Source organism: Castanea sativa, chromosome 2 (genome assembly GCF_040712315.1).
Source record: "Castanea sativa cultivar Marrone di Chiusa Pesio chromosome 2, ASM4071231v1".
NCBI lineage: Eukaryota > Viridiplantae > Streptophyta > Magnoliopsida > Fagales > Fagaceae > Castanea > Castanea sativa.
In genome coordinates, this window is record NC_134014.1 from 48,414,980 (window position 1) to 48,423,988 (window position 9,009).

General features: G+C 34.4%; 1 long non-coding RNA gene across 4 annotated transcripts; it reads right to left on the reverse strand.

Moving 5' to 3' along the window:
- Positions 1–6,613: 6,613 nt before the first annotated feature.
- Positions 6,614–8,668, reverse strand: LOC142624072 (uncharacterized). 4 transcript variants are annotated; one of them, XR_012842273.1, is made up of 4 exons: positions 8,358–8,599; positions 8,083–8,105; positions 7,253–7,432; positions 6,614–6,954 (listed from the first exon to the last, which is right to left on the reverse strand). It is a non-coding gene; the product is annotated as an uncharacterized LOC142624072 (long non-coding RNA). The 4 variants fall into 4 exon arrangements; XR_012842275.1 differs by having other exon boundaries at positions 6,614–7,432; positions 8,083–8,170; positions 8,358–8,668; XR_012842272.1 differs by having other exon boundaries at positions 6,614–7,432; positions 8,358–8,652.
- Between the last annotated feature and the right edge of the window lie 341 nt (positions 8,669–9,009).

Here is a 9,009-nt window from a genome sequence, read left to right on the forward strand (position 1 = left end):
TGTTCGGTTAGCAAACAATGGGTAAGCTTGACTCCACTTCTTTGTTTCTAGAGATGTCATTTAGCATTTAATGCTGGTTGTTGTCTGTACTGAGTAGGTAGCCTCAAATAATGCGGAAGTGAGAACTACTTTTTTTTCTTCTCTGACGTCCTTTACTCTCAGCCTTACTCTGTCTTACTCGATCGTTGTTTCACAGGGGCCATGGCCAATGTTGGAGCTTGAGAGCGAGAGGTGGCAATTGCCCTCCTTGAACTCCCCAAAAAATTGGATTATAATGGTAGTTGCTCTATTTGAAAGTAGTTTGTCCACATATAATATCATAAGAAAAAGCATAGTTTATATGATTCATTGATGAGCTAGATGCAAAAGTTATAGTTACAATCCTTACATTGCATGATGCTTTATATGATTCATATCACCCTTGTAGTGCATTGATCTCTAATTGCAGGTCCTTACTCCAATCTTTTGAGGAAACTCACATCCACCACATTTACCACGAAGGAAATCAATGCACGGACCTTTTGGCAAAGGGAGGGCCTTGTAGGTGATAGTTTTATTTGGTATTCGCACCCTCTCCCTCTATTATGTATCTCTTATTTTCGGATGCTATGGGTATTTGACACCCAAAACTTTGTATTTCGTAGACAAAAAAAAAAAAGAAAAAGCACAGTTTGTCCCCCCACACCATTCCCAAGTTCTTTCCTTGTCACGTTCATTTCTCCAATTCAAGGCTAGTCAATAATTAAAATAATGGGTCCCATGAAATAATAATAATAATAATAATAATAATAATAATAATTTGTAAATATTGTACAAATTTTAAGTATAATATTTACAAATTGAGGTGTTATCAATCACAAAAAGTGACTAGAATCATTGAACATTAATTTATTATCTTTTGGAGTCTATCAATCATATTTGTGAGGACCCGAGGACCTAAGAACCCGAGGACCCGAAGAAAGAAAGGCCAACATTTAGAATGAAAGATGAGGTCTCTCCGGGTGTGCCCGAAGATGAGGTGGCGTGGACGATAACTACATAAGGGACATGTTACAAATATCTGGATGTATTAAATGATTTGGAAGGTTGCATTAAATGCGCAACAACCATTCTGCCGCATTAATTAGCGAGCATCACCTCTATCCGTCGCATTAATGTGGACATGACCTGAACAGTGCGGGATGCAAAGTGGAATCTTGTTCCATTGCCGACGGACAAGTGTCACGGGAAAAGGACCGCAGATTGCAAGGTGTAAGGCTACGATGAAAACAGAGAATAGTATAAATAGAAATCAAGAGACTACGAATAGGGGCTTTTTGTTGTTGAACCCTCTCTACCAAATGTATTGTATGAGGACTCTTAAATGAATAAAGCAGCAGTAACGTGTGGAAGTTGATTTTATGAGTTTTTCGTCCTCACAATATTCATTATTATACCAATTAGTAAAATTTATGTAATAAAATTTGTAGTATTTTTAACATTATTATGATAATAGACCCTACTTTTTGCTAAACACACTTGCCCACAAAAAAATAAATAAAAACATTTATGACATGGACTTATACTGTAGAGCCTCAACTAAAATTTTACTCTTCCGTCTCTTTATTTTTCTAAGTTTCAATTTTAAATTTTTTATTATAAACCCAAATTTTAAAGATTAAAAAAAAATTTGAACTCTACATAATTTTGAAAAGCATTCAAGGCATTGAGGAACTTATACATGTTTGAAGATATATTGTTGTATTCTTAAAACTTTTATATTAATTTATTTTCTCACTTTAATTTAAGTAATCAAATTACATGTTTAAACTTGATGTATTTAGACTAATATCTTAATTTGACTGTTATTAACTATAAGTTGATTATTTTTTTATTTCTTTATTTTAATGATGTGAAATTATACTTGTAATCAATTGAGATTATGAAGAAATTTGTTCATAATAATAAGTCTGAATTGAATTCTAGCCTTTCTAGCTATAAAAAATTAGTTAAAATTTACATTTATATTATATTGTGTATGATAATTATATTAGCATATAAGTTTTTATTTATTTTATTATTAATATTTTTTTACTTAATTTTTTTTTTTAATCTGGCACCTTCTAAGCTAAAATCCCGACTCAGCCATGGTTCAACAGAATGGCTTGCCCAAGGAGAGGTCCGCCGGTTGGGGGCTACCTTTGGCACATGAATCTCCGGATAATGAATGTGCGGTTGATTTTCTCGGTTAACTGGCCTCCTTTGGGCCGTTGTCCCTGGGCCCATCTGGTAGGTGGAAAGTTTCCACCGCACGGGTAGTTTCTGCGTACTTACGATGAAAAAGGTAAGAAAAATAAAGGGGAAAGACAAAGGAAGACTGTGACTTTTGTATATGAAGTCTTCAATCTTCATTGAACAAAAGGCTCAGTGCAAAATAGAGTTGTTTACGTTCTTTTAAGTTTTAACACGTTTAAGACTACCTTTAGTTGACTCAAAAAAAAAGAAGAAAAAAAGACTACCTCTAGTAAACAAAACTGTCTTTCATTTAGTGCTGAAACCTGGAAATCGATCTCAAGTGCAATCCTGACCATGATGATTCATGGAAGTAAGTTCATTCAACTACGAGTTTATCTCATTGGGCTTCAATGCATGGAGTTCAGTTTGAGTGGCGCGATTCGGTGCATGGACAGTGAGCATGATGCTCTTCTCACGTTTAAAGGAGGCTTTTGGAGTGGTTTAGACCGCTTCTCTTCATGGAAGGCCGAAGAAGATTGTTGCAAATGGAGAGGAGTTGGATGTGACAACGTATCAGGTCATGTGACCAACCTTGATCTCCGTAGTCCAGACTCATCCAACATATTGAGAGGTGAGATAAATCGATCTTTGCTTGACCTACCATATCTGAGATATCTAGACTTGAGTCAAAATAATTTCAACTATAATCCAATTCCAGACTTTATTGGTTCTCTTCAGCATATAGAATATCTCAACCTATCTAATGCTAATTTTCGAGGACCCATTCCTAGTAGTCTTGGGAACCTCTCACACTTGGAGTCTCTGGATTTCAGTGGAAAAGGATATTCTTCTTTAAGAGCAGAAAACCTCAATTGGGTTTATGGTCTTTCTTTTTTGAAAGTTCTTGATCTGAGTGGTGTTGATCTTAGCAATGCAGAGGATTTGGCTTGATTCAATAAATATGTTAAGTTCTCTAGTAGAGTTACGTTTATTTTATTGTATGCTTCACAAGCTTCCTCAATATTTGCATCAGGTGAATTTTACTTCTCTTAAAATCCTTGATCTCTCGGATAATAATTTCAATTCTAGAATACCAGATTGGTTGTTTAAAATTGGTCATAGTGTGGTTTACCTTAATCTTTCAAGATGTCAGTTACAAGGTCTGATCCCAGATGCTTTTGGGAACATGACTTCTCTCACCTCTCTTGATCTCTCGAGGAATGATCTCGAAGGTCCAATACCACTGACTTTAGGCATGTTTGAAAAAGAAAGTCTGCTTAACAAATCTTCCTCACTGAGAGAGTTGCATCTTTACGACAATCAATTGCACGGGTCCTTAGAGCAAAGTCTTGTACAACTCTCTCAACTGGTTGCCTTGAATGTGGCTGGGAATGACTTGGAGGGCAACATCACGGAAGCTCACTTAAAAGAATTCAGTAGACTGCGGGTGTTAGATCTTTCTTCAAACCAGTTGGTGTTGAATGTGAGTTCAAACTGGATTCCACCCTTTCAACTTGAAACCATAGGGTTGGGGTCTTGCCAACTAGGCCCAAAATTTCCACAGTGGCTTCGATCACAAATTAATTATTCTTTCATTGATATCTCTCATGCCAGTATCGTAGATGTCGTGCCAGATTGGTTTTGGAACCTTTCTTCCAGGGTCAAGCAGATGGATTTGTCTTCCAATGAGCTCAAAGGAAATGTGCCAGATTTTTCATCGCAACTCCAACTTTCACTACTGGATTTGAGTGACAATTACTTTAGGAGTCGCCTGCCTCGCTTCTCCGTCAGCTTGAGAATATTGTTTCTAGCAAATAATTCATTTTTTGGATCAATTTCGCACTTATGTGAATTATTTTCTGCAAATAATTCTTTGAGCTATTTGGATGTGTCTTCAAATAATTTATCTGGAGAGATTCCAGATTGTTGGAAATATAAGAAGAATTTGGTCATTCTAAACTTAGCTAATAACAATCTATCTGGACAAATTCCCAACTCAATTGGCCAATTAATAAATCTGAAGAGCCTGAGATTGGATAACAATAGTCTTTCTGGAGAAGTGACTTTATCATTGAAGAATTGCATTGCCTTGAGAGTTCTAGGCCTTGACTCCAACAAGTTATCGGGTAATGCGCTGGCATGGATTGGTGAAAATTTACAAAACCTGATTATTCTTGAATTGCGGTCTAATACATTCAGTGGGCATATTCCCTTTCAGATGTGCCAACTGAAATATTTGAGAATTTTGGATCTTGCCTCAAATAATTTGTCTGGAACTATTCCAAGATGTGTCTTTTTTGGCATGGCTAAGGAAACTCTTTCCTTATTCTATAATCCTCACACAACCCATTTTGAAAATTTCATACTCACAGTCAAATCTAGGGAGAATCGGTACCAATCTATTCTTCCTCTTGTCACATTACTTGACCTTTCTTCCAATAACTTATCGGGACAAATTCCTGAGGAAGTTATGAGCCTTGCCGGATTGATATTTTTGAATTTGTCAAACAATCATCTGGTCGGACCTATCCCACCAAACATCGGTGAAATGATTTATTTGGAGTCTCTTGATTTATCAAGGAATCACCTTTCATGCAGCATGCCACCTAGCATGACAGATATGGTCTTCCTCTCATCATTCAACGTGTCACACAACAACTTGTCAGGGAAAATTCCATATGATCATCAGTTCGTTGCATTTGACAACTCATCCTACAGGGATAATCCTCAACTTTGTGGGCTTCCTGTCTCAAAGATATGCTCCAGCGATGAATTAAATGAAGATCCACATTGTAGCAATGAAAATGGAGACGGAGAAAATCAAGGCATTCAAAAAGAAGGGCATGATGGCTTCAAAATACCTTCATTTTATTTAAGCATGGGACTCGGATTTATTGCAGGATTTTGGGGATTATGGGGCTCTTTAATATTGAACAGATCTTGGAGACATACTTATTTCCGCTTCTTGGGCAACATAACCGACAAAATTTATGTGACAGTAGTAGTTGGTGCCGCCAAATTGCAGAGAAAGTTTCAACGCCAACAAACTCCTCCCAAGTGAAGTGTCAGCAATAATTTCGTTCGAAGGTCACCTTGTGTGTTGTAACTTCATTATTTTTAAGTATTAAAAATGTTAAATGAGTGGTACTGTCTTGGAAGATGCTTCCACAGCTTGCATTGTCATGTATTCTACTTAGTTGAAGGTTGTTTTTAAATTCAAATGAGAGTAATTTGCAGCAAACTAGAATGGCAACGGAACTTACTCCTGCTCAAGAAGGCTAGAAACAAATCATGAAGAAATGTGTGTGGCGCACCCTTATTCAGGTACTATTCCTTATTCTCATGTATCTTGTAAGTTTTGTTCTGGATGAGTGCGTACCAAATAATCCAAAACCAAATAGCATCTTCAAATAGAATTTCTTATATTAGAAACGAAAATAGTTCAGATATAAAACTTATCAGATTTTGATACAGTTGAAGCACGGCAAAATGTTGTCCTTGAAACCAGTTTCATCCCTCAAGATTATAGTATAGTGTCAAAGCCTTTCATGAAAAATTTTCAAGAACAGCAAAGAATGGTGCAAACGAGTCTGCTTTTAGTTTTCAAATTGCTAATACCTTAAAAGTCCAACGAGTGCTTGAAATCAAGTCCATTACTCCTATGAACATTAGAGAGAAAAAAAAGGTTGTCTAGAAACCATTTCTACTAGGGTCGACTTTTTGTTTTTGTTTTGAGAAACCTTACTAGGTTCATGGTGCTTTTAAAAACATTTCTACCAGATTCAACTGGTGCTTTTAAAAATTATAAGAATCTTGTTTTGAGCCACGTACCTTGCACGCATAAATTACTATTAGAAAATATTTTTTTATAAGTACTACTGTTAGAGAATATTTATAACAAATAAAAAATTGATTCTATCACATATTCACATCCTCCTTTAATTTAAAGTCAATTATCTCTATATCATTTAGAATAAGGAACAATAATTTGTTAACAACAAAATTACTTTAAATAGTCTGTCAAGTGGATGCTAGCCTATTCACGCATAAGGATACTGGATTACCTAGCATAAAAGATTTAAAAATCATCACAAATAATCTGTAATTTCAAACATGAGTGTGTCATCTTATCTCTACCAGCACAAATTGAATAGTCATTACAATTCAAAAAGCATTATATATATGTGTGTGTGTATATATGTATGTATGTATATAAAAGTTAAGTTTTAGGAAGATATCAAAACCAAACAAGTAAACAAACTAATCATTAGCACTAAAAATTTAGTTCGTAAACATGTCAAAAAAATGTTTTTCAAACCAATTTCTCAATATTTGTTCAGAATTTGTAATTCAACCACCAAAAACCAAAATTAAACATACATTCTCTTGGAGAGTCATAGAACAACAAAAACTTGTATAACAAAAAAATACCAATTACACAATTGAGACAATAGGTTGCCATGATGAGGAGTAATGAAATTTAGAATAGAAAATTACAAGTATAACATTTTTTTTTTTGGTTAACAAGACGATTCATTAAAGCAAAAAACTAACGGAAAACAGCAGGTCCAGGACAACGCCTGTCAAAATACAAACCATTAATATCAGCCTCAAAGGCTTCCAAAACGTCCACAGGCAGACTTTGGAAAAGAATATAATCTAAAAGTTGTTCAGAACCCATCCTATAGCCATAACATCAGCACAACAATTAGCTTGCCGATAACAATGTCTGATCTGCACCTGTTGGAAGCGACTCAACAAAAGCTTACAATCATCCAATAAAGGGGAAACTACAATGTTAGCATAATCGGGATTAAGCAAAGCATCCACAAGAACTTTGGCAAAAGAATCTTTGAAGTTGATGCCAAAGTTCTTGTGTTCTAAATTGACAGTGAACAATGTTAGAAGAGTGATGTTGAAAGAATAAACTAAGGTCTATATTAATCCCGATAATGCTAACATTATGAAATAAGATTGCAATTTCCAAAGAAATACATTTCATATCATATGCTAAAAGAATCTTTTGAATATCACAAACCTCTCTCCATTATAATGCCAGCAATTGATTTTTGCTCTCCAAATTTCACAACCATAGAGGCCTCAACATTGTGATGGGTCATCTGAAAAGGAATGTTTGCTCAAGTATAGACATCAATCCTCTATGGAAAAGCCAGTCAAATCATTTCAATACCTGTCTTTTTGATAATCATTTCAATACCTGTCAAGATATTGCTTCACGCTTGTAATTAATAGAATATGATCAAATTCTCCAAAATATGAATTACACAATAAAAATTTTATGTCCAAACACCACATCTGTGGTTCAATCAAATTCTTCAATCTAAAATCCTAAGAACTATAAATTCAAATTAACTAAATCCACAAAATCTCAAAAGAAAGGAAGCTAAACTGTAGAAGTCTCAAGATAAATACCATAAAACCAAAGGACCATAATTAGCAAACAGTAATATAGGAGTAAGATCCATAAGGAAAAAAAATACATATATAAATCTTTAAAAAATAAAATCAATAGAAAAAATCTTGAATAGAAAACCTTTGTTTTTCAATTCCTCTCTCTTGCTTGGTGTCATAAATCTAATTCATAATGTTGCTAGGAAGACAGATATTCCTAGCCACTACTGAACTAATCAACAAGATCAAAGCCCTAAAATATGTAATTTCACTTTTTCACAATGATAATGACCAAAGGATCAAACAATTACACAATGAGAAATTTTTTGGAGAATGTATGAAAAAAATAATTGCGGTTTGAAATATTTACAAGAAAATCATTAACAAAGAACAAAAATACAAGACAAACACGTTCGGGCAATTTCACAAACAACTTATATGCACTCATTAGTGTACCTGGATTTTCAATTCATAGCCACCTGCAACGAGATCATGAGATGGGTGAGTTTGGTTGTTTGCTTGGGTAAACACTCTTTCTCCCTATCTTTATGTATTAAAGAATTGATTCAATATTCAATTCATGCCAAGTAAAAAGCAAAAAATTGTCATTCACATGCTAATTCTCACCTAAAAAGAGATCAAACTTGGGTTGTTATAACGTAATGGTTCAATCAATCAATCTCTCAGAGCTTGTCAAAAAAAAAGAAAGCGACTAAATAATGCTTCCTCACCTGAATTGCGACTAAATAATGCTTCAGCTAACCATGGACCTCTGCGGCTCTGTACAGAGTGAGAGTGAGAGTGTAAAAGTCAGATCTAGAACGGTGGTAACTTTTTTTTGTCATGACTTCGACTTTGCATAGCATAATGCTAGTTGTTGTCTGTATCACTTCCGCTGTTCATTTGTTTTCCATTAAAAAATTTACAAACTATCATTTGTCATATCACAGTTGTAAAAAAAAAATTGCGATCTTAATTTTCTCGAATTTATATCCCAAATCGCTATCATAAACCAAAAAGTTTGACATCAAACTTATTTGGAGATATCTTTTTCAAAAAATGAGTGTAGGACATCTTTCATCTACGTAAGTAAACATGAGCCAATGTGCATTATTTAAGCAATTTATATAATTTAATTTGTTAAAAAAGTTATACACTAAAATTATACATAAATTATCTCTTTAATCACCATGGGCTGTTTGGATTTGCTGTTTCCATAACTCATAACTCTGTTTTCTTCACCCATAACTCAAAATATGTGTGTCCCACAAAAAAAAACTCTATTTGGATTTGTTTTCAAGTTTTATTTTCATCACTTAAGTCTTTGATTTTTGAGTGATGAATTATGGAAATTGAAAACACATTTTAGGTGTTTTCAAGTTA